At 36.7% G+C, this 27,133-nt stretch overlaps 1 long non-coding RNA gene and 1 pseudogene across 1 annotated transcript; one reads left to right on the top strand and one right to left on the bottom strand.

The window, feature by feature from the left end:
• The first annotated feature begins 1,716 nt into the window (after positions 1-1,716).
• Positions 1,717-27,098, top strand: LOC114313769 (small ribosomal subunit protein uS17-like; annotated as a pseudogene).
• LOC145802098 (uncharacterized) lies at positions 13,105-15,195 on the bottom strand. Its single transcript, XR_014344390.1, has 2 exons — positions 14,924-15,195; positions 13,105-13,541 (listed from the first exon to the last, which is right to left on the bottom strand). It is a non-coding gene; the product is annotated as an uncharacterized LOC145802098 (long non-coding RNA).
• Positions 27,099-27,133: the final 35 nt, after the last annotated feature.

Below are 27,133 nucleotides of genomic sequence, written 5' to 3'. Positions count from 1 at the left end.
AAAGGTCACTTTATAATGTTTGTTAGCGACGTGGTCGCTCGAGCGAATGAAGCTTGGCTCGAGCGTACAAAAGAAGCTCTTAGAATTTCTGAAAATCGCACAATTCGCTCAAGCGAAGAAAATCTCGCTTGAGCGAGCATGCTTCCAACACAGAAACACAAAATTCAAACAGGTATAACTCTCTCGTCTGGACTCCATTTAGGGTTGTTCTTGTGTCCAAATTGAAGCCCCGGAAGTAAGATTTCTAATGGTTCTAGCCTCACATCAAGATCCAAAGTATGGAGAGAGAAAATGATGAAAGAGTGAAAACTACTCAATAACAATTATTCAAATTTGGAGTTTCTGATTCAATCTCACCCAACCACTATGGTAACACCTTAACCAAGGCTCAAATAACAACTAAGAAGGTACTCAATCAAGGTAATCAAAGGGTCAAATATAGTTCCATTATAATAGGAAGAATAGAGTGCTACACCTTTCTCTTTCAATCAAAACCTAATCCTCAATTAAAACCCTAGCCACTACCTACTAGCAGTAGCCATCGCCGACCACCACCCGCCACCACCCACCACCTCTAAACCCTAACCCTAAACATGGTAATATCTTTATTCCGTCGCCGCCTCACCGTCACACCACTCTCACGCAACCTTTTCCACCATCGCAAGCATCGTGGAACCTAGATCTGGGAAGAGGACTCATTTTCTTACCATTCGGACAACCAGTATCGAAAGAATTGCCTCCATTTGGAAATCAACCATTGAACCAATGAATTTGGTTCGACCATCAACATCCGAACAAAACATATTGGTTCGACCATCAACATCCAAACACATTGGTTTGACAGTGTACTTCCGAACTTTACATATTAGTTCGATACTATATTTTCGAATGAAATAGAAAAATGTATGTTTATTAATTTTTTACAAGAAACAGAAAAAAACCAGTGATGAATTTCAAAATGGAGGTCTTCTATGGAGGTCCTTCAATGGAAGTTTATTGGAATTTCAAAATTTGAAACACAATTTCAATGGAGGTTCAAATTTGGTGTATACGTTGGGTGAGTTTGTAGGTAGGGATGGCGACTAGAAGTGAAAGGGAGGTGGTAATGGTGGTACTGCGTTGCCGCCGGTGAGGTGGTTGCTAGTTAGGGTTAGAGTTTGAAAGATGAAAAAGATAAGGGTTTGCACACATTTTTTATTAAATGGGAATATTTGGAATATAGGTTGTGTGGACTGAGATAAATACCTAAAAATCAAATTACTAAGTGAGTGGAGTAAGAAAGGATGTACATAGAAACAATGTGGTGTGTGGAAATAGAATTCCCTCATCACTATAGTTTTTATTACATTTGTGTCCCTTAATCAAATTACCATTTTAGGCAATCTTCTAAACCCTAATCTCTCAATGCACTCTCTCTGTACCCCACCATCACCATCAGAGATTGCCTCTCTCTTCCATTGTCTAATTCTTACCTCCGACCGTCGTCGCCAGCCACTACCACCACAACCCTTCCCAATCACCATCGCAGCCACTAATGACTTTTCACCACTGCGAACAACCCTACTCTCGTTATCTCGAACAGCTCTGCCCTCACCTCAGCCATCGTGAATCATCTCCCCATTTTCTCCATCGCAATGCAGTCCCATACTTTTCTTTACTATAAAGAGAAAGAAAGATGAGGTTTTCAGATCTCGATGACAAAAAAGAATAAGAGGAATGAGGGATAGGGGTCACAGGGATGGGAGAGGGGTGGTAGAGGGACAACATGGCTGGGTAAGTGTTGATTGCAGCAAGAGAAGAGGGAGGCTGCGACGGGAGGAAATAGATGTTGCGGAGTAGGCATTGATCGGAAGGAATATAGTAGCAACTGACGACCGGTAGTGAATTAGCTAGAGTTAGGGTTTGCTAGAGAAGGGGATAATCTGGTATTATTTGAAAAATAATGGTGTATATAGAGACAAAATTAAAACTTTTAATTTAAGTGTGGTGTGAACTAAGTAAGTAGTGAAGAGATGGTATGTACAGAGACAATTAATAGTGTGCAAATAGAATTTTTCAAAAATGAATATATAAGAGGAATAATAAGTATTACAATTTTCAATTCAAGGGAGTAAATGATGTTAGATAATAATTAATGGAGGATAAAATGTAATTTGCCTATCTTTATTTTCTGGCTATGCTACTATTAAAGCTTCTTTTTATGTCAATGTATATTTAGAGCATTGTGAATCTGTTTAACAGTTCTTGTAGCTTGAATAAATCAAGGAAGGGAAAGAGGCTCGGAAAGGGAGGGAATCGATACTGGAAGAACGTTGGATTGGGGTTCAAGACTCCTAGAGATGCCATTGAAGGTATATGGTACATAATGGCGTTTAATTTTTTTTTTCAATTTTATTTAACTGTGTACCTGAATTATGGTTTTTTAGCAGTTATTTTTTTAATGGGTTTGTATGCTTTTAAGGTGTGTTTTGTTGTTGGATTGTGTATGAGAAATGACAAGTGGGAAATAAGTTGTTCTAGGCTTTACCTGAAATGCTTTATTTTGAATGTTGCATTGGGCTTGTTTTGTTGGAGTAAAATTTGAAGAAAACCACGTGAGCAATTCTTACAGCCAATAGTTAGAGAGAAGAATTTCTTACTATAATTTCTCTATCTTTTATGTTCCAGTCATACCAAAACAGACTATTGTTGGACAATTTTCAATGTCTTCAAAGAAAGAATTAAAGAAAAGAGAGACTGTTTGATTACAAAAATCAAAACAGTAAATAAAATAAAATAAAACAACAACAGATTCTTATTTTGTTACAAAAACAAAATCAGAATCTGAAAAAGGAAAAAGGAAAAATTAATAAAACAGAAAAGTAAATTAATTACTTAACTTATTAATTTCTCGAACAAAATTTTGATCAGGTCTAGTGTTTAACACTGTGTCCTTAAGATAGATTTGTCCTCTCCTCGGTGCTTTCAGATTATGGACGTTTATCTCTCAAGATAAAATGATCAAAAATGAATAGTAGCAGCACTACAAACTATTGGCATAATGAACACACTTTGTGTTTATACTGTTTCTCACAGAAAAAATAATACAGCAAAATGCACAGATTAATAGCAGCATAGAAGAGCGAAAATTAGTGAAAATCCAAATGAGGGACTTGTCTATTTATAGGTGCAAATGTGGCTTTTCAGATTTAAATTAAACAGGTATAGTACCTAATCGGTACTGTTTGAACATGTAAGAATCTGTTTGGTTTAAATTCTGAACAGATAAAACCAGTTTGAATAGATAAAAACTTGTTCGATTTGAAATAAATAGATAGGAACCTATTCAAAAAAAGGTGCATTGGACTAATGAAATAATTTTGAATTTCAAAATTCAAAAGTTTTTGGCCCAAAAAGATAAGCATTGGGCCAGACAAGCCCAACCCAACCTTACACCACGCACATACACCCCAATCTAGCCCAGTCCAGCCTGCTTGATCGACCGGACAACCTCACCCTTCCACAAAACTTGGGTACCCCTTGGGGCTCTCCCCAAGTTCCAAACCCAAGCCTTATAAACCCACACAAATTTTGCCCACCAAACCAATGTGGGACAAACCTTAACTCAAATCTTTATGGAAATTCCACCTAACATACCATTTTCATGGAACCCATTTTGGCGTCAATTTCCCATTCACCCGATGATGGTTTTGAGCAACCAAATATACTACGTGAATCATAACGCGGCATAGACAGCGTTACCACTTTGACCCTCCAACTTTGGCGCATGGGTCCTACCTAAAAATTAGACCATGGTTTGGAAGAAAAAAATATGTTTTTCCCAAACCAATTTTCAAACCATTTCTTACAGCTATAACATAGCATCTCAACCAACTACACTAACTGACTAAGGCCTGATTGCCATGGACTAAAAAATCTGGTGGCTTGGCAACAACCTAAATAAGTTGTTTATTGACTTATTTGTTACAAGTTGTCAAATCATCTCTCTACTTTTCTATACGTATTTTTTTAAAAAGTCAAAAAGCCACTAAATAAGTCATACTCAAACCACCCAAAGCAAAAACATGTTTGTCTTGAGCTAAAATAATAATAATAATAATAAAATAAAATTTCTCAAGAAAATATAATAGATGAATAGTCATTCGATAAAAAATTATTTATTTGAATATCCTATTTTCTATCAGAATAAGCATATAAATCGAATCACTAGAATTATTAACAAAGGAGTATGAGTACTAATAACAGAAAATCAATTTTTCTGCAATTATTAAACGTATCAGCTTTTTTTTATTCTAAAAAAGTAATTGCCAAACTCCACCTAACAGCCTTTTGTCTAGCCTAGCGTTTGCTAGTTGTCCATTTATTGGTTACCTTTGTTCACATTAGCCTTTATTATATCCTAGGTGCCTTATGTTTGTAACAATCAAAGTAAGAAAATTGGCATTTTTGCCTATACATTAATGTCGAGAAGACTTACTGGAAAAAAAAAAACCCCATAAATTCAAGATACTAGTTTTTTTATTGTTTAGGTAAAATCCTGACCCAGGTCTGAGGAAACCAATTAGATTTTGTTGTGTTTTTGTATCTTAGCTAACCAAATCTACTTCAAATTAGTAATTTTTAAATTCATTATTAGGAAAATTTTGAAGAATCTATCTGGAATTATCCAGTCATCCATTGTTTGCTAATTTAGCCGCAAGGTTGTGCTTTGTGTAAATTTTTAACTGTTTTGACATTTGACTTTTTTTGTTAGTTTTTTTTTTTATAATTGACAATCCTGTTTAACAAAACTCTTTTCAGTTGTAATTTTATTCGCTCTTTTGTTTCAATAAGGATGTGAGTGTTTAGATGCGAACCCAATCCAAATTGTGTCTATGCAGAGAAGTTTGTGATCTTGATCATTTCATGTTTGCCACTTCGCTGATTATGTACAAGGATTTTCGGTAAGCTCGCAGAGGTCCAAGATATAGCGCCCCATCGCAGGTCTCGGGTAGCACCCAAGCGAGGTCAAGGGGTAGCGGCCTCGAAGCAAAAGGCAAAAATGCAGTCGATGTTGTTTGACCGTTTGAGCGGTCATTTATGCACTTGAGTAGAGAAAATGATCATCTAGTACTTTTGTAGAGCACCTAAACTTCTGAGAAGAAAGTTTTATCGCTCGAGTGGTGAATGTTACGCTCAAGCAATCAGGCTATATGTTTTGCACTGCCTTTACTCACATCGCTCAAGCTGTGAAGTGTGTGCTCGAGCGGTCTTCGCGATCCAGTTTACTATAAAATGCATTGTTTGCTCATTTTATGATTTGAACCGTCCAAATTTTTAGAGAGGAAGAAAAAATAAAATGTTTTATATTGGAAGGTACTTTAAGAGTGTTTCCTTGATGATTTAAGAGTGATCAATGGATCCATGAACTTTATATCAATATCATCAATGGATTTAATTCTTTTCTTTTATTCATAAAAGAGAGAGTTGTTCTTCAGTGGATTCCGGGAGAACTTGGGTCAGAAACTTTGGTAGATTTTGGAGTGGCTCATCGTCGTGGATTCAACATTGGGCAAGACAATTCCAAGGTGAAGACAGTAGTGGAAGAGGCACGTTGGATCGATTCAATTCGAGCGTGAATTCGCTAGGTAATTGACGGTACACATTTGTAATTTCTTTTTGTCTTCTTAGTAGATTGTTTTGTGGTTGTGGCACACGATTTTTTTTTTATATCACAATTGGAGACACTCCAATTGTGGTTTTTCTACGTTAAATCGTTATGTCAATTTGTCTTTAATTGTTTGATTAGGATTGTTATTCATTGTTTAAAATTGAAATATAATCACAAATTAATATCTCGAAGATTTTAATTTTTTTCATTTTTTAAAAGGGTCTAAATTCAATAATAAGTATTAAGGATTAAGCCCATCTTTGTTCTTTTTGTGAATCCAATACAAGGAGTTCTGCCATTGTGACTATCCACGATTTGAATGATGTCAACAATCGTTCTTTTTATGATTACATTGCTATAGCTTGAAATTTTGCTCTACCTTTTTTAGCGGTGTTGTTAGCATTCATATTTCCTATTTCATTAGGACTGAAACTTCCATTATCTGTGGTGAAATGTTTTTGGTATTAAAGATGGAGTTTGACATCAAAAATTTATATTTATGCCATAAATTTTATTGATCTATATGTTATCATAAATCTTTATATGGGTTGTATGTATCCGGTATGGGTACGGGCACAGCTACATGCGTACTAGGTACACAAAATACATATCCGATACTTTATTTTTAAAAAAATTGAATGTTTGTACAGCATGGGTACGTGTTGGATACTTTTGTGGGTATGCCAGGGCGTAAATTTTTTTTTTCATATATATAAATCTAGGGGTACTAAAATAAATATATAGTGCATTTTTTAGAACTCCAAAAACAATTAATATTTTTGTAAATATCACAAATTTGTTTAGAAATGTACTTAAATTAAATAGGATATGACTGAGTAAGCTTGTGTGTACGCGTGAGAGAGAGAGAGAGAGAGAGAGAGAGAGAGAGAGAGAGAGAGAGAGAGAGAGAGAGAGAGAGACTATATACGTATGCTTATGTCTATATTATATAGAAAGGCTTAGTTCAGAATATGGTAAGAATGCTCATGTCTATATTATATAGAAATGTTTAGTTCATAATATAGTAAGAAGATGAGGGTATTTGGGTCTATTTACTAGTGTCGTGAACAGATGTTAGGGTGTGTTTTAGTTTACAAATCACATGGGATTATGTGCTTATTTCTTAATGTCAGGGGATTATTTTGCAAATTTAGAAGTTGAATTTTGGTGGGTTGGGTAGTTATATGCCGTTAGTCATGGCAAAGAAGAGGAGGATGAGTTAAAAATGAGAGAGGTATACATACATATAATATAGAGAGGTTTAATTTAGAAGAGAATAAGATTATGAGATTATTTAGGTCCATTTACATATGTTGTTAATAGATTTTAGCAGTGTGTTTTAGTCCACAAATCACTTGGTTTGTGCACATGGCCCAAATCACGGATAGGAGTGGGCACAGGTCCGTTGTGGCCACGGAACCTTCAATCCGTCATCCGTCCGCCAATCCGGTAGATGTGGATTGAGCGGATTGGCAGATTGATGGATGGATGCGAATCGGTTTGGTGGTTTAAAATTTTATAAATTTTCAACATAATTCAACCTGTGCACTTCCTCAAAAAAAAAAAAAAAATTACAATCAATGACTTAAAAAAGTATTACAATCACTGCATGCCTCATCCAAAGAAAGAAGGTTTGAAACTTTAGAATATTACAATCACTGCATATCTCATCCACATATTACAATCACAACAAGTCTCATCCACATAAAGTATTACAATATGTGGTTCTTAAAATATAAAAACAATTCAAACCACCAAAATCACGAACAGAGCAGTAGTAGAAATTGTATGCCTCTATATTGTTACATCTATATCTATTTTTGAAAACAAAAACCAACAAGCATATATCATCTTTTTATTTATTATTTTTAGATTTAGATTTAAAAATCAAAAAATATATATAAATAATACATTTATTTTTTTCAATTCAAAAAATATATTCAAGTTGAAAACTCTTTTTCAACATGATATTTAAACTTTTTTTCAATTAAAAACACAAATAGAATATCTTAACAAATAAAAAACGCAAAGTCTTACAAATTACTAGAGGTGCTTGTGATTTGGCAGTTCGATTGCGGCCAAAGGAACCTCAAATCCGCCATGTGTCCAAAATTAGTCGGATTGGAGAAAATCAATCCACAATTGTCCGCTCGTCATCACGTATCTGTCCAAAAAGCGACGGATCAGTTTGGGCAGATCGGTATATCCACTGCTCACCCCTAATCACGGGGAGTAAAATGAAATTTACTCTAATGAAATAAGGGAATTAGAATTGTTAGCTACTCTTTGCTCTGGTATGTCTTCCTTCTAGATTCAAATCAATTAGTAATTAAATACGAACACATTCCAACCAATTTAGACATTCCAACCAATTTAGAACTAGTGACTAATCCCAATGTATCAAATTAGAAATAGTAACTAATCCCAATGTCTTCCATGTTTGTAGGAACTTATATTGACAAGAAATGTCCGTTCACTGGCTAGGGTGGTAAATCTTCGGGCTTCGCAGGCTCCTGCCAAAATTCGGGCCCGGCCCACGGGCCAAAAAAATTAGGGCCAGGCCTAGGGGTATTTGGGCCTTGGGCTTGGGCGGGCCTGACAATTTATTTTTATTTTTTAAATTTTTTCTACCAAAAGTTTATTATTTTCCACTACAAAAGATATTGGGCCTTGAGTGGGCTTTAAGCGGGCTAATGGGTCGGGCCAAGCAAGTTGGGTCCACGAGCCAGGCTGGGCTTCAAAATGATGGCATAGGCCCAAGCCCAGGAGCTTGGGCTGGGCTCGAGCCCGGCGGAAACGGGCCTAAATGGGTCGGGCCGCCCAAGGACTGCGGGCCATTTTTACACTCCTATCACTGGCGATGTTTCTATCAGGGGCCGCATACTTGCTGGAACCTGCCATAGTGCCAAGATGATGAGAACAATCATTGTTTGACGGAACTACCTTCATTTTGTCAAGGAATACCGAAGGCAAGACCGATCACTTTCATTTTAATTGATACTATTTTTTCTACTGTTTTTATGGAAATTTTGAAATTTGTGATCAAATTTTTGTTTTTATAATAAATAAGTCAATATTATTAACAAAAAACATTAGGGCGATACTAACAAATACACTGACAAAGAATCAACCGAAAAATAAAAACTAGGCAAGAAGAATATCTATAAAATCCACAAAACCAAACAAATCTAGGGACATTCTCCCTGACGCCTAACTATACAAAAACACTAAAAATTGATCCTTCAAACAAGTCACTGATTCTTCTTCTCCCTGAACGACTCTCCCGACTTCTAACTCATTTCACTAAAGCACAGTGGTCCACAGTCAACTCGCCGATTACATTCCAACCAAATCATCCATACCAGACACAAACGTGCCAAAGTGCACACCTTTCTATGCCTATTTCCAACCCTACCCCTCTACAATTATAAAGGACACCCTTAACACTTTGTTGTTATACCCAAATCACATTAAACAAATAAAAATTCAACACCCAAACTGAATAATGAAAAAGAAGATGAGACACCAACTCGACATCCTACGGCACATACATTACCAATTGACCATAATTTGCCGACACCGAATAAGAGTATCAGTAGTAAGAATCCTATCCAACACCGTCGTCCATGCAAAAAATGCCACCTTGTGTGATTATTGTTGTCAAATTGTGAATAATAATTCGTGAATCGTAATGGTAATGTTCACTTTGTATAGGAAACAAAACCAAACCAAGCCTTAAGTTTCATCAAATGGGATCTCGACTCTATCCAAGGTCATTTCGTTAACACTTCCCTTAACACTTCTATCTACCGCCACTATATCGCATCTCTTCACTACTGCCTCTGTTAGTCTTCGTTGTATATGACTAAACCATGTCAATCTATTCTCTTTCAATTTATCTTCTATCGGTACTACTCCTACCCATTCTTGAATATACATTCCTAACTCTATATTTTCTAGTATTGCCACACATTCACTTTAGCATCCTCATCTCAGTAACACTTATCTTATCTACATGTTTCTTAGTTGCCCAACATTACGACTCATAAAACATTACTGGTCTAATAGTCGTTCTATAGAACTTCCTTTTTAGTCTAATAAGTACTTGCTTATCGCACAGTACCCCAGACGTACTCCGCCACTTAAGCCATCCCGTCTTAATTCTGTAGACCACATTCGCTCCAACCTCCTCAGCCATTATGATAATCGATCATAAATAATGTAAATATTCACTCTTAGGTAGTTTTTGGTTCTCAATATTTACTTCCCATATGCTTCCAGTGCTACTGTTACTAAAATTACACTCCATGTACTCTCTTTTAGTTCTGTTTATCCAAAATTGTGATGGCCAGTTACGTCATGCGTCCTTTCACTCATTGTTCTCATTGGGTATGTTGTGTTTAGGGGATTTTTTCTCAAAATTTTCGTTCTTGTTTACTCCGGTGTTGAGTTTCACTTGTTTCGGAGAGTGCGGGGTCGATCCTGAGTACCAGGGGTTGAGCCGAGAAAATTCTGGACTAGAGGACCTGGGTTGCATGTGCGGGGCCTTGGGCCACACGTGCGGGAGAGGGACCGCACGTGCGGGAGGTGAGGCCGCATGTGCGGGAATCAAGGGAATTTTGGGCTTGCACACTGCATTATATGCAGGTGCGGAAAGAGGTACAGATTGGAAGAGCCACACGTGCGGGGATGAGGGCCGCACGTGCGAGAAGCACGCTCTGCACGTGCGGGGGTAAGTGCCACACGTATGGGACGAGCCTAGGTCCAAAAACTCTATTTTTCTTCTCTCTTTTGGACTGTGTATATCACTTTTAAAACATTTCCTTCTCACTCCAAAATTATTTTTGCTCCTCCTTCTCTCTAAAAAACCTCCATCAAACATCTTAAAACTTTGATTTCTTGAAATCCAATGGGTTTTTGATCCTTGTTCCTTCATTAAGGTTGGATAATTTCTTGAGGGCTTCGTGGTGTGCGGTGAAGATCGTGTTTCAACACCATCAATTTTAAGGGTTTCATCTCATTTTCTTCTCCAAAACTTGAGGTAGGGGATTAGTTTGAGTTATATATATATTTTTGCAAGATTTTGGTTTAATTTTTGGAATTTCTCTTGTAAATCTTGAAATTTGATGGTTGACTCAACAATGTGAGTAGTTTGGGAGTTGATTTGCTTTCATGTCTCTTTTGAAACAATTTCTCGAGGGCTTTGAACTACATTGATTGAGGAAGAGTTGCTTTTGAAGAAATTCTTGCAAATGTTTTGGTGTGTGTTATTATGGTGAGAAAAACCTAGAATTTAGGGATTTTCAAAATATGTTGAGAATATATGGTTAGCATTGTGAAAATACTATTTTGTGTGTCAGAAAGAGTAAAGGATGATACAGTTTCTTATATGTATGGTGATGAGCTTCATGAAAAAAGGAAAAATGAAAATGTGTTGATATTGGAAGTTGTTGTTCAAATGTTGTTTTAGTCGTAGAATGACTAATGTGTTGAGAATAAGGGGAATGTAGAAACATTGCTATGAACTTGGTTAAATAGATGATTCTCTTGTGAAATCACCTTGGAAATTAGGAAATTGGTGATATGGATCTTCATGGTTAAATCATGGGATGGAATTGTTAATGGAAGGGATATTGCATTGCATTGATGATTGTTGCATTTTCATTTCAATTAATTCGATTATGGTAAATTTTGACTATTGGATTTGAAAACCTTTGCATTGAGAAAAGCATGTTGTGAAATAAGTTTTCACGAAATTGTTTTTGGGTAAATACGTTGGTAAGTTCGGATATGAGGTGTAGATGAAATTGATTAAGTTGGCCTGAGTGTCCGAGGTGAAAGACCGAAAACGCGCACGGAGAAGGTACCATTTCCCTTCCGGTTAGCAACCGGTAAAGTGGGGTTTTGGGTAGTGCTAGTTATGCCTACTTGCACACACCAACCTGGGAATTACCTGAGTCGTATTTACCGCCCCTTGAACTAAACTAAATTTTTTTGAATTGTTGAGGTTTCAAGTTATAACTGGGCATGATGTTTTCTTTTTATTTTAAAAGGACGTAAAATGGTGATTTTCTTCAAAGGCATGGCATGGCATGGCATTTGCATTTCATTTAATGAAGCTTGTGTAAAATATATATACTTTGTTAAGGATTCTCTACCGGGTTTTATGCTCAACCCCATGGGATTTTGGTGTAGGAAAGGACGTGGTGGTCCTGCAAGTTAGGGAGTGGACATATGTGTTGGGAGCATAGGACTCCTATTTTGTTGTGATGTATTTTTGCTAACCAAGGGCTCTAACTATTTGGGTCTGAGAGGCCATTTTTGTGTAACCGGGCTTAAGCCTTGGAAATCGTAAGCCCTTGAGGGCGTTTATTTATTTTTGGATTTAATGTTCTACATGTTATAGATTCATGTATTTGGTATCGTTGAATGTATAATTGCATATGGAATTGTTTTGTACAAACCTTAATGATTCAATGATGTAAGGGTTGGTGAATTACAACTTTTCTTATAATGAATGTTAGTCAATGTACTTATGTAACGAAAGTAGTTGCCAGGATCCTCAGTTGTAAGAGGTATTTTTGTTGTGTGTAATTCCTTGGCTAATGTGTTGATAGATACGGGTGCGTCTCATTCATTCATATCTACTGCATTTGCGTCTGCATTGGGGCTAGGGGTGGCACGGTTAGTGTCTCCGTTCATAGTAGAGTCACCAGTTGGGGGTACAGTTGATTAGACCAGGGATGTCGTGGTTGTGAGATAGAGGTTGTTGGGCGTTGACTTCTGTTTGCCTTTGTGTTACTAGACATGTCGGGTTTTGATGTCATTTTAGGCATGGATTGGTTATCTTCATATCGAGCTGTGATTGTGTCACGACCCAAACCCGCCCCTATAGGTTTAGCATCGTAACCGGCCAGTAATCCTGGAATTACCGGAGGCCTCTGAGACAGATTAACATAATATTAAGGGCTAGTGGAAGCAAATAAGAATATACAACGTTCATTGAGCTGTGCAGATTTATATGAGACAGAAAAATTTTAAACTTTTTATATACGTATATACACATTATCTAAGTCAACATATATATACAGATCAAACAAAAAGGACTTAGCCCCTTTTTCAAATTACACAAGACTTGTTTAATCAAACAAGAAAACATAACTTAAACTTTAAATCATTTAATGATAATCACTTGACATATCTGGAACCTCCACGGGAGGCACATAGGTTGGCTGACAAAAATAGATTCTAGGCAGATGCCCCTAAGCCTGGTCACGCGCCTGATCACCTATATACATAAATAATACAGTGAGCTAGAGCCCAGTGAATAATAACAGAGTAAAGGGTTTCAATGAATGAGTTCGTACAGATTCAAAAAATCATAATTCAGATTTGTATCAAATTCATCATTTGTCCAGATCATATACAGACATAAATCATAAGTCATGATTAAGTTTACGTGATACATCCATTAGCATTAACAGAAGATAACAGAATAGAACGTATACACGTGAGGTTACGAATAACCAGTTTCATAAAGGAACCTCCGGATCCGGGCAACAGAACTGAACAGAAGCTGAGCCCCCGTGACAGGGCCTCCGGTACGGGTAACAGAGTGCAGACAGAAATAAGTTCCATAAGGGAACCTCCGATACTGGGTAATAGCTAACAGATATCACATGATGCTAAGGATGTCATGAATACATATCAGAAATTGAACAATCATTCATTGTACAGAACATATCATTTCGGAAAACAGATCTTGTTTTATCACTCAGAAAATAAATACAGTTGAACATAACTTTACTACACTATTACTCACAGGTAGCCGCAGAAGCAAATCAAATGGACTGGACATATCAGATAAATCAGGCAGACAATGGCGCGTGACCTACACAAGCACATAACATATACACATTGAAATACAATATTACTCCCTTGATCAAACTTGACTTTTCTAGTCTTTTTCTGTCTAAATAGTCCGAAGTTCTACTATGCTCATTCTTTCTCATTCAAATAAACCGGGTTCTTATTTTACATATTCTTTCATTACTAAGCCCTTCTTTTCCAAATAGATTGATCTTTCACTTGGCTTCTTAAACAATTACCACTAGATCAATGATTCATTCCTTAACTAACTAATCTATGTTGATTGGTAGCTTATTAATCTTTATTGAATCACAAATCATGTCTAGAGTGCTTTGGAAAAAGATGAGGATAAAAATATGAACTAAATGTAACTTTCCAAAATATGTTGAAAATGGGTCTCTACTCGAGCGCCACTCTGGTCGCTCGAGCGGATTGTAAAATTTGAAAACTTCTGGGAGCTCGATTTCCACGCTCGAGCGGACAACGTAAATTCTGAAAATTCCAGAATTACAATTTAAATTCAATTTTGGTAATCAAAGCCTCAAAACATGTATTTTTGGTACACAAAAATGGAGAATCACTGTACGATTTAGTAAACACTTCCAATTAGAAAACATTCATTCAAAATCATGTTCCAATTGCCCAAATTTAGTTTTAATTCATCTTACTAATATCAACCCACAATTCTAAGATATAAATTAGGCTTTCCAATTCTTGAAATTGCATGATGCATGTGTGATTGAAACTCAATTTCATATAAGACATATAAATTCAAACCCAAAATGGTTATTTTCAAATTAACTTCTATGATTTTGAATCTAATTCAATTCCTACACCATTTTACTAATTCCTTTTAATGTACAAGAAATTAAAGATATAGGACCCTTAGGAAAATATTTGCATGTATGACATTAAGATTAAAACTAATTAATTTTCTATATTCAAAATTAAATCAATGTTTAATTTTCCATAAACTTGATTTTTCTTATAAATTTTTTTTCCTTCTTCTCTTTAAAACATGTAATTGTTTACCTTAAATTCCTCAAAATCCATAATGCATGTATAAAACACTTATCAAATCCAACCAATTTTACATCATCTAGCTCAATTTATAATTTGACTTCTTAATTTATATCACAATTTAATCTAAAGCTCAAAAACTTTAAAATATGAATTAAATTCTAAAATCTTGAAAACTTACCATGCATGTAATGATAAACTTCAAATATGTGAAGGATGAAGAAAATCAAACTCAAATATTTAATCACAGCATCAATTATTTAATTATCAAACTTAACCCAAACCTTCTACATTCTTTTCTCATGTCATGAAATTAAACCCAATTACCCCTCAATTTCAGCTTGTAAATAAATCATCTACAAAATTTAAGTCACAATTTCTTACCTTAAGTCTTCAAATTGATGAATTTCTTGGCAAATTCTTGAACTTTTCTTTAGTTCTCTACTTTTCCCTGGCTTCTCTTCCCTTAGTTTCTCCTCTTCTTGAGCTGAAATTTCTCCCTTCTCTCTCTTGGTTCTCTCTCACGGGTTGCCCACACAAAGATGAAGCTACACTCTCTTGATTTCAATTTCACTCCAGCACAAGAGTGCTTCTAATAAGTAATAAATAAAAAAAAGAGTTGCCTAGTCTCTCCTCATATACACACACACCATTCCTTACACTGCACACGTGCAGTCACCCTTGAATACCAACACATCATTCACATGCGCACACACACACACAGAGATTGCTTAGTACACACACCCACATACACCCTCAAATTTAACACCATTCAATTTATGATTAAAATTAACTTAATTAGGCAACACTTAATCTAAATAAATATTGATTAACACATAATTAAATTAATTGTAAGAAATCATAAATCTCTCATAATTTAATTAATCTATTTGACTTCCATTAGAGCCTAATTAAATATATTTAAATTTATCAGTCCAAATCAGATTTTTAATCCATATCCCAAAAGGCTCCAATTATTAAATTAAACTTATTTCCAACCTCAATTTTGGTTTCTTAAATCATTTAGGTCTTCAATTTCTGATCAGACTCCAAGTTTCCATCAATTAAATTACATATTCAAATAGGACACCCCATAAATAAATTTAATTCGCAATAATCACAATTCTCAATCTTCATAATTTAAGTAGCTTAATTAACTCCAATTTGGATCTAATTAATTGAACCTTAATTTTACTAAACTGGAACGAATATTTAATTAAACTCCCAAATGGGTTCGTAATTAAGATTAAATTGATTCAACTTCCTAACTTCACTTCCTTAAGCCATTTGGACCCTTAATTTCCAATTCCCAAAATAAGCACTTAACAGAACCTTAAATGAATCAATCTCCATACTTTTCGTAAATCCCAGATTAAATTATAATAATCGGCACTTAAATTTCAAACCCTCTTAATTACCCAAGTACTAGTCATTATACGTGATGGGGTCGTTACAGATTGATTGTTATTGTCAGAGAGTTACAGTGTGCACCTCGAGCGATGATTGTTTTTATTTTCTAGGAGATCGGGTTGATGGAGTCTTGTCGCCAGTTTTTGACCCTCGTAGTAGGAACGAGCTTAGTGGCATTCTTGCAACTCTCTTGGATAGTGAGAGTGACAGGGCCCGTGTTGAGTTGCCAAGGGTAGTTTGTGAATACCCGGATGCCTTTCCCGAGGATCTTACTAGTTTTCCACCCCATCGGGAGATTGAGTTTACCATTGATTTAGTGCCTGGCACGACACTGATTTCCATGGCGCCATATAGATTTGCATCCACTGAATTCCACGAGTTGAAGGTTTAACTCCAAGAGCTTTTAGACAATGGCTTCATTCGCCCTAGCACATTGCCTTGGGGAGCGCTGGCTCTCTTTGCGAAGAAGAAGGATGGGTCGTTGCGGTTATGTATTGATTACTGCAAGTTGAACTGGGTTACCGTTAAGAATAAGTATCCTCTACCCAGAATAGATGATTTGTTCGACAAACTTAGAGGGTCTCGTTGCTTCTCGAAGATAGATTTGAGGTCGGGGTATCATCAGTTGAAAGTCCGGGAGGAGGACATCTAGAAAACGGCCTTTCATACGTATTATGGCCACTATGAATTCCTTGTAATGCCGTTTGGGTTGACTAATGCACCGGTTTCCTTTATGGATTTGATGAACCAAATTTTTTGAGAATACTTGGATCATTTTGTGGTCGTCTTTGTGGACAACATCTTAATTTACTCAACCTCCGAAGAGGAACACGAGGCTCACTTGCAGGTAGTTAGAGAGCGCCAGTTGTATGCTAAATTTGAGAAATGCGAGTTCTGGCTCATCGAGGTGAAGTTTTTGGGTCATGTGGTGTCGAAGGAAGGGGTAATGGTAGATTCCTCAAAGATAGATGCTGTGCAGGATTGGGGACAACCCAAAAATATTTTTGAGATTCGGAGTTTCTTGGGATTAGTGGGGTATTATTGACGTTTTGTAAGGGACTTGTAACAACCCTCACTTCAACTTCGTCATACTTGCATACATTTATGTATGATCTTGTTTTGTTATGTGCATTTGCAAATCCTGTCTTGTTTTGCTTGAGTGTTGCTTGCATGCTTTGTTCTTGCCTGGTGTGTTGCCGAGGTCATCTTAAGCCTAGACACCTTGGAACCTTTCCACACTTAGAACTATCTTGGAACCACTTCGGTTGACCTCCATCTTCACCCTGGCATATTGGCCGAGATGCCATCATCTAGGCCGAGGTGTGCGTCACCTAGACCGAGATGTGCATCATCTAGGCCGAGATGTTATTAACTAGGCGTTCTAAATCCCTGATCCGTGCACTTAGTGATTTTGTTCCTGGAATGGTATGACCTAGATCGAGGTGTGGCACATCTAGGCCAAGGTGTGGCACAGCTTAGTCAAGTGTTGTCCTTCCTAGCCGAGGTCATTGCCACCCTACTTGTCGAAGCTTTGCCCTTAGCCGAGATCATCACTTGCCAGAGTGCTCTTGCCGTCTAGCTTGTTGAACACACTTTGTCATGGTCTTGTCTTGTCAGTCAGTCGCCTTTTTGAGTAGAGCCAATCAGTCGATGCCATGTGTCCCAGCAAAGGGTTAAGTCAGTGACTGTCGAGAAAAACATATCATTTTGTATCAAATCTTGTCTTTTAGGGAGAGAGGCTTTAGGAAGGAGAAGGAGAAGTTTTGAGTGAGAGGGTAGACTTCCAAGCTTGATCGTTGGAGTTTGAACCGTTAGATCCAAGTTTTGAGGTTAGAATCTTAATCTACTCTTGTTGTTCTTATTGATCATTTAGCTGCATTGCACGATCGAATCTGTTTTGCATGCCATGCATTGATTTAAAGTCGGCTTTAGTAAGAGAAAATGGTGCTCTTGTGTTCTTGAAGAAAAGTCTTGTTTTGATCTGAAAATTTGCACTAGAACCATGTTTTTGTGTTTGTTCTCACAAGATCTTTGAATATGGGTGCCCAGGTCCATGTTTTCAAACTCAAAGCACGAAATCTTAGACCTTGTAATAACAAGTTATGATTTTAGCATGCATGTTCTTCATCTTTTCCATCTTCATGTTCTTCATGTTCCTCCAAGGGAAACCCAGATTTTCCCGACTTCGCTTTTGTATGAGACCGTCGAGACCACACCTCGGCGAGATGGTGTGGGACCTCGGCCAAAACATGGTTGGTGCCCAGCACGTTCTCCCGAGATGAGAAACAGTGTTTCGTTTTGATTTAACTTAGTTTTGATGAATGCCGAGATCATCCGTTTGCATGTGAATCTTGTTTGAAAGTACGTTCAATAGACTTTGTCATGTGTTTGTAGGACTCGGACTTTTGCCTTGACCCCGACGTTTGAAGAACTAAGTGAGTGGTATTTTTAATAAAGCCATGTTATCAATGTTTTGATAAACTTTGCTTTGCTTTGTTTTGAAAAGTATTTGTTAAGCATGAATGATTGTCCCTATTTTGTATATCAAGCATTATCTCATTTTGATGACATTCTTGGAAAAGTCCTTAGTGCTAGGGGACTATAATGCAACTGCACATCTTGTTTTGGAAGTCCTTAGTGCTAGGGAACTATAATGCAACTGCACATCTTGTTTTGGAAGTCCTTAGTGCTAGGGGACTATAATGCAACTGCACATCTTGTTTTGAGAATCCTTAGTGCCAGGGGACTATAATGCAACTGCATCATTGTTTGAGATATCTCCCTTGCTTTGTCTTGTTTTGCCACTGACGGTTTACCGCGTAGGTTTGTTTGTCTGGAATGTCATCATTTGTAATATGCTGATGCTAGTAAGTATCCCTTGAAGCTTTAAAGATTTGCTAGATGGACGAGGTCCATCCCTTGTTATATAAAGTTTTGATATGTATCATTTTGAAAGGACTTCAGCCATTATTCATGCAAACCCTTTATTATTTATATCATTTACTGAGTATCCAAGCTCACCCTCTCTATATATATGTAGGTGATGAGCAAGAAGGCGGTGACGCCTAGATATGATTCGCGAGCTTGTTTTGGATTTTTGTTATGTCGGCTTTGCTTGTATTCATCTCGGCAGTCTTGAAAATTATGCTTCTCGACTTGTAATACTTGTATTTTGCATACGTCGGCTTGAGAAGCCTTTTGGTCAAGATGTAATTTGTACTTTACTTCATTTGTAACTAAGTTGTAACCCATGTGAAGATATTTGCCATTTCATTTGACTTACGCACAACTCTCATGGACTATTCTGATTTGTATGTATTGCTTCCGTACTTGTGAGCCCCATATATTTATACTCTATTGTGTGTGGATTTTGAAGATTGGCCTTCGGTAATCTCGGATTACTGGCCATCACAGCACCATCCTACTAGGGGCGGTTTGGGGTCGTGACAGGACTTCTCTAGACTAGCCGCTTCTTTGACTAGATTGACTAGAAAGGGTGTCAAATTTGTGTGGAATGAGGCTTGTGAAAGGTCATTCCAAGAACTTAAGACTAGATTGACTACCGCACTGGTGTTGATAATTTTGAAAAGAGGCTTGGGTTACACCGTTTATTATGATGCATCCCGGAATGGGCTTGGTTGTGTCTTGATGCAAGGGGGAAAGGTTGTAGCTTATGGTTTACGGCAGTTGAAAACTCATGCGAAGAATTACCCCACCCATGATTTGGAATTAGCAGCAGTGATTTTTGCCTTGAAAATTTGGAGGCATAATTTATATGGCGAGAAGTTTGAGGTTTTCTCCAATCACAAGAGTCTGAAGTACTTGTTTTTCCAAAAAGACTTAAATTTACGCCTATAGAGATGGATGGAATTTATGGAGGATTATGATTTCGACTTACACTATCATCCGGGAAAGGCCAATGTGGTGGCTGATGCCTTGAGTCAGAAATCCATGAGTAGTTTGGCAAGTGTGGCCATTCGAGAATGGGTTATGCTAGGTGACAATGGCAAGTTTGATTTGCACTTGGGTGAGTCCGGTGAGAGTGCAACCTTGTTTACTTTGAGTGCTCAACCTACCTTGATTAGTAACCTTGATTAGTAAAGTTATAGAGGCACAACAAAGGGACCGTGAAGTGGAGTCAATTCGAGATAGAATTTCCAACGAAAAGAAAGAGAAGGGTCTAAACATTCACTTGGATTTAAGTGTACGTTATCTAGACCGCTTGTTTGTACCAGAATCTTGTAGAGAGGAAGTACTTCAGAAGTTCCATCACTTACACCTTGCGGTACATCCGGGAGGCACCAAAATGTGTCATGATCTTAGTCGTCAGTTTGGTGGAGGGGCATGAAGTGAGATGTCATTTTATTTGTATCGATGTGCCTTACTTGTCAATAAGTGAAGGCTGAACACTAGAGACCAGCGGGTTTGTTACAACCCTTACTGATAGCCGAATGAAAGTGGGAGTACGTTACTATGGATTTTGTAATTGGACTTCCTAGAACGCAGCAAGGCAATGATGTCGTTTAGGTGATCGTTGATAGGTTGACTAAGTCTGCACACTTCATTCCGATACGCACCGGCGACTCAGTTGAGCACTTGACAGAGTTGTACATTAGAGGGATAGTTTGACTTCATAGGGTTTCTGTAACCATTGTATCAGATAGAGATCCTCGTTTTATTGCCCGGTAGTGGCAAAGCCTTCAAGAGGCGTTGGGAACTAAGTTGGCCTTTAGCACTGCTTACCACCCTCAAACCGACGGACAGTCGAAACGTACCATCCAGATTTTGGAGGACATGCTTAGAGCTTGCATCCTTGATTTTAAGGGGTCTTGGGAGAGACACTTACCATTGATTGAGTTTGCCTTTAACAATAGTTATCAAGCTAGCATCGAGATGGCACCGTTTGAGACCTTGTATGGCTGACCTTGTAGATCACCGGTTTGTTAGGCCAAGGTGGGTGACGCACCATTGTTGGGCCCAAAAATTGTTAGGGAAACAACTGAGAAGGTTGCTCTCATTCGGAAGAGGTTAGTTATGGCCCAAAGCCGACAAAAGAGTTATGCCGATAAGAGGAGACGACCTTTATCTTTCGAGGTTGGTGACCATGTATTTCTTAAAATCTCACAAAGATGGGGTTTAATGAGATTCAGTAAGAGTGGTAAATTGTCTCTGAGGTTCATTGGGCTTTTCGAGATATTGGAGAGGATTGGGGAAGTGGCATATCGGTTGGCTTTACCGCCACAACTTTTAGGGGTTCAAAATGTATTTCATGTGTCTATGCTCAGGAAGTATGAGCCCAACCTTTCTCATGTGCTTGATTGGGTTGATTTGGAGGTAAACGAGGATGCCTCTTACGAAGAGTGACCGGTCCAAATACTAGATACCCTAGAACAAGTGCTACGGGGCAAAACTATACCGTTGGTAAAGGTGTTGTGGAGGCACCATGGAGTTGAGGAAGCAACTTGGGAACGAGAGGTGGAAGTTCGCTCCAAGTATCCGGATTTATTTGAGCATGTTTAAGTTGTTTTTCATTAGTATTATTCCTTAGCGTTGAAAGGAAATGTATTGAAATTGTTAAGTACGTGTGTTATGTACGTTATTGTTTCTAGCATGAAGTAGTTGTGAGTTGTTACTAAATTTATTAGAAAGCTCCATGCATATGTTTATCTTGGATGGTCAATGTTAGTGTGGTAATCATGATGAGAGTAGTAAATGTGGGTTGAGAATTCATTTTGCGGTTTGAAATTGAAATAGCATGGTTGTGACTGCTAGAAACTTTTCTTTTGAGTAGTTGATTTAATTCTGGGGATGAAAATTCCTATGGTGGGGAGGTTGTGATGGCCAGTTATGTCGTGCGTCCCATCACTCATCGTTCTCATTGGGTTTGTTGTGTTCAGGGGATTTTTTCTCAAAATTTTCGTTCTTGTTCACTCTGGTGTTGAGTTTCACTTGTTTCGGAGGGTGCGGGGTCGGTCTGGAGTGCCAAGGGTTGAGCCGAGGAAATTTTGGGTTGGAGGACTAGGGCCGAATGTGAGGGGCCTTGGGCTGTACGTGCGGGAGAGGGTGAGGCCGCACGTGCGGGAATCAAGGGAATTCTGGGCTTGCACACTGCATTATATGCAGGTGCGGAAAGAGGTACAGATTGGAAGAGTTGCACGTGCGGGGATGAGGGCCGCAAGTGCGGGAAGCATGCTCCGTACGTGCGGGGGCAAGTGCCGCACGTGCGGGACGAGCCTAGGTCCGAAAACTCTATTTTTCTTCTCTCTTTTGGACTGTGTATATCACTTTTAAAACATTTCCTTCTCAATCTAGAATTATTTTTGCTCCTCCTTCTCTCTAAAAAACCTCCATCAAACATCTTAAAACTTTGATTTCTTGAAATCCATTGGTGTTTTGATCCTTGTTCCTTCATTAAAGTTGGATAATTTCTCGAGGGCTTCGTGGTGTGTGGTGAAGATCGTGTTTCAACACTGTCAATTTCAAGGGTTTCATCTCATTTTCTTCTCCAAAACTTGAGGTAGGGGATTAGTTTGAGTTATATATATATTTTTGCAAGATTTTGGTTTAATTTTTGGAATTTCTCTTGTAAATCTTGAAATTTGATGGTTGACTCAACAATGTGAGTAGTTTGGGAGTTGATTTGCTTTCATGTTTCTTTTGAAACAATTTCTTGAGGGCTTTGAACTACATTGATTGAGGAAGAGTTGTTTTTGAAATTCTTGCAAATGTTTTGGTGTGTGTGTTATCGTGGTGAGAAAAACCTAGAATTTAGGGATTTTCAAAATATGTTGAGAATATATGGTTAGCATTGTGAAAATACTGTTTTGTGTGTCAAAAAGAGTAAAGGATGATGAAGTTTCTCATATGTATGGTGATGAGCTTCATGAAAAAAGGAAAAATGAAAATGTGTTGATATTGGAAGTTGTTGTTCAAATGTTGTTTTAGTCGTAGAATGACTAATGTGTTGAGAATAAGGGAAATGTAGAAACATTGTTATGAACTTGGTTAAATAGATGATTCTCTTGTGAAATCACCTTGGAAATGAGGAAATTGGTGATATGGATCTTCATGGTTAAATCATGGGATGGAATTGTTAATGGAAGGAATATTGCATTGCATTGATGATTGTTGCATTTTCATTTCAATTAATTCGATTATGGTAAATTTTGACTATTGGATTTGAAAACCTTTGCATTGAGAAAAGCATGTTTGAAATAAGTTTTCATGGAATTGTTTTGGGGTAAATACGTTGGTAAGTTCGGATATGAGGTGTAGATGAAATTGATTAAGTTGGCCTGAGTGTCCGCAGTGAAAGACCGAAAACACGCGCGGAGGAGGTACCACTTCCCTTCTGGTTAGCAACCGGTAAAGTGGGGTTTTGGGTAGTGCTAGTTATGTCTACTTGCAGACACCAACCTAGGGATTACCTGAGTCGTATTTACCGCCCCTTGAACTAAACAGATAATTTTTGAATTGTTGAGGTTTCAAGTTATAACTGGGCATGATGTTTTCTTTTTATTTTAGAAGGGCATAAAATGGTGATTTTCTTCAAAGGCATGACATGGCATGACATTTGCATTTCATTTAATGAAGCTTACGTAAAATATATATACTTTGTTAAGGATTCTCTACCAGGCTTTATGCTCACTCCTATGGGATTTTGGTGCAGGAAAGGACGTGGTGGTCCCGCCAAGTTAGGGCGTGGACATATGTGTTGGGAGCATAGAACTCCTATTTTGTTGTGATGTATTTTTTTCTAGCCAAGGGCTCTAACTGTTTGGGTCCGAGAGGCCATTTTTGTGTAACTGGGCTTAAGCCTTGGAAATTGTAAGCCCTTGAGGGCGTTTATTTATTTTTGGATTTAATGTTCTACATGCTATAGATTCATGTATTTGGTATTGTTGAATGTATAATTGTATGTGGAATTGTTTTGTACAAGCCTTAATGATTCAATGATGTAAGGGTTGGTGAATTACAGCTTTTCTTATAATGAATGTTAGTTAATCTACTTATGTAACGTTGAAAAATTTTCGGGGCGTTACGTAAATCCTTTAAATTCAAGTGCTTCTCTCTATGTCTCTAACTTAGTGTTAACTCCTTCTATAGTCTCATCCACTAACACGATATTATCTGTAAAAAGTATATACCATGGCACATCATCCTGAATATTTCTCGTCAACTTATCCATAAGTAAAGCAAAAAGATAAGGACTTAAGGTTGATCTTTGGTGTAACCCTATAATAATTGGAAATTCACTTGTCTCTCCGGCAGGTGATCTAATAGTGGTTACCATACCTTCATACATATCCCTACTCATAGTAATGTAACCTTTTGTCACCACTTTCTTCTCTAATACCCACTAGATTATATATCCCGAAGTACTCTATCATATATTTTCTCAAAATCGATAAAAACCATGTGAATGTCTCTAATTTACTTTATATAGCACAATATATAATTATATATATATATGTATATGCTTATAAAAATACCCACATTAGGTTAAAAATGAAATAAATGTTAATATAATTAAATTATGTATATTTATGTACATAATTTGTGTCACGACCCGCTCCCCGTACCCAAGGGTTAAGCATCGTGGTGGCCAGTAACTGAGGTTACCTCCGGCCAATTCATAAACAAATTAATAAACGCGAGCGGAAGTAATATTTAAATGAGGGTACCAAAATAATCATTGGAGCTTCTATTTTAATTATAAAATTATACTGACCAAAAAGGCCGATGTTTACATATATAAAAATAACATAAAAGTGCTGTGTGTGTTTATTCCGTAGCCCCGCATCTAAGACTTTCCAAAAGTTATTTTTGAAGTGCGTTGTTTCCTGAAAATTGATAAACAACTATAAGCACATGGCAGGGTGAGAAATATTATACCAAGAGTATAAAGGACACGGAATAACTATGGATAGTTAGTTAGGCCAAAACATTTACGTAACTCAGTTTGGTAAATAAATCATTGGTAAACAAACCATTTAAGTGGCAGAAACTGAAATATAGATATTATGTAAGTAAATGACCATAACCACGGTACTGAACATAACAAAACAGAGGTCACAGAAGTGACGGTCAGAACAGAGGTACGGATTCAAGAGGTGGCTCGTACGGATTCTAGAGGTGGCTCCCACAATAGTGTAGCACTTAGCTCTGCACAGCACTTTGCTCCGCATAGAACAGAGGTACGGATTCAAGAGGTGACTCGTACGGATTCTAGAGGTGGCTTCCACAATAGTGTAGCACTTAACCTCCACACAGCACTTTGCTTCGCACAGAACAGAGGTCAATGAATCAATGACAAACAGAGGACCACAAAGTGGTCAAACAGAGGCCAATAGTTATTTAAGTTCCCCAAGGCGTGGGACTCCCGTGGTGGTACTTACAAAACATAATTGTATTTAAGGTCATAGTCAAATATTCTTTAAAATATAAACAAATATATCTATGGGTTTCATTTTCAGAAATAGGATTCAGAAAAGAAACCACGTAACTGAAATAATAATATAGTTTATAATAATTTATAAAACATAACTTGTATAAAATAGATTTTCGTAAGTCAAAACATACGTAAAATACTTTATGGTGACTCAAGGTATAATATAACTCACCTTAACTTTAATACCTCACTATTTCTTTCTACTACCAAAAACCCTCTCAGCTTCCATTAATTTTTCTTTCCTTTCTTTTCTTTCTTTCTCTCTTTTCTTTTCTTCTTTCCTTTCCTCTCTTTTTCTTTCCCAGGTGAAACGCCTCCCTTTTATAGGGAGATAAGGCGCATACGTGGCGTGCGAATCTCCCTCAGATTCGATATTATATAGATTCGTTCATATATTTAATAGATATTTAAGATGATTACCATTTGACCCAATATTTTAATATAATTATATAAATAAATTAATTCTTAATTAAATTACACTTTATCGTATATTAACAGAAAATAAATTATTTATTTTACTATCACACCCATTCTGTGTGTTTGGTTTGAGTTTTTTGGATTAAGTTTTTTGAAAACTGAGTTTTTTGATTTTCGTGTTTTTTTTTGTTTTTAGTGAATATTTTTAAAATTTTAAACATTTTTTTTTACTTTTTTAGATGCACCTTACTTAGATGTATCTAAAAAGTAAAAAATATGTAAAAAAATATTTTAAAAAATTAATAAATACATAAAAATACAAAATTTGTACGGAATTCTTGTATTTTTTTTTTATATTTTTGGTATTTAGTGAATTTTTGAAAGGTTTTTTTCACAATTTTTTTACTTTATAGGTATATTTATGTTAGGTATGTCTAAAAAGTAAAAAAAATTACTTAAAATATTAAAAAAATTCAGTAAAAACAGAAAAACACGAAAAATAAGAAAGTACAATTTTCTGAAAAGAGTTTTTGGAAAACTCTAACCAAGCATGCTGATTATTATTATTATTATTATTATTATTATTATTATTATTATTATTATTATTATTATTATTTCCACCCCTAAACTTGTACTAATTATATTGTTTTACAAAATTACGCATAATAATATATAATAAATTATATATTTTCCGAATATTACTATTATTTATATTTCGACCCCTAAATTTGTACTAATTATATTGTTTTACAAAATTACATAATAATATATAATAAATTATATATTTTCCGAACTGAGATTAAATAATATTAGTATAAATTCTATAGAATAATTAAAAATCTAGGTTGTTACAATTTGCATAAATCATCATAATTAATTGATCTCTCTGTTGCGAAAATGATGTCATTTCATGTAGCATAAACACACAAATTGTACGAATCGCTCAATTTAAAAGTCAATGGCACGAATTAAATTGTTTTGATTGAAACTTAGAATCATAAATCGTGAGGTTCTAACAAGCATGTGTGTGATTATTCCAGCTCACATATCCTCTTGCTTCCTTGTGAAAGAGGGAGACCATGTTATTGTTGGTCAATGCAGGTTTCTCTTGAAGCTCTACTCTTTCATTGATTTTTTGGAGGATATACTTACTTCTTGGTAACCGTGTACGATTATGTCCCTCTTTGCAGGCCATTGTTGAAGACTGTGAGGTTTAATGTGTTGAAAGTGATTCCAGCTGGTTCTTCTGGTGGTGGGAAGAAGGCATTTACAACAATGTGAGTTTAGTGGATCAATTTTTTTGTAGTAGTGAGGCC

Source organism: Camellia sinensis, chromosome 11 (genome assembly GCF_055761805.1).
Source record: "Camellia sinensis isolate YWXY chromosome 11, ASM5576180v1, whole genome shotgun sequence".
Lineage (NCBI taxonomy): Eukaryota > Viridiplantae > Streptophyta > Magnoliopsida > Ericales > Theaceae > Camellia > Camellia sinensis.
This window is presented reverse-complemented; position numbering and strand designations above follow the sequence as displayed.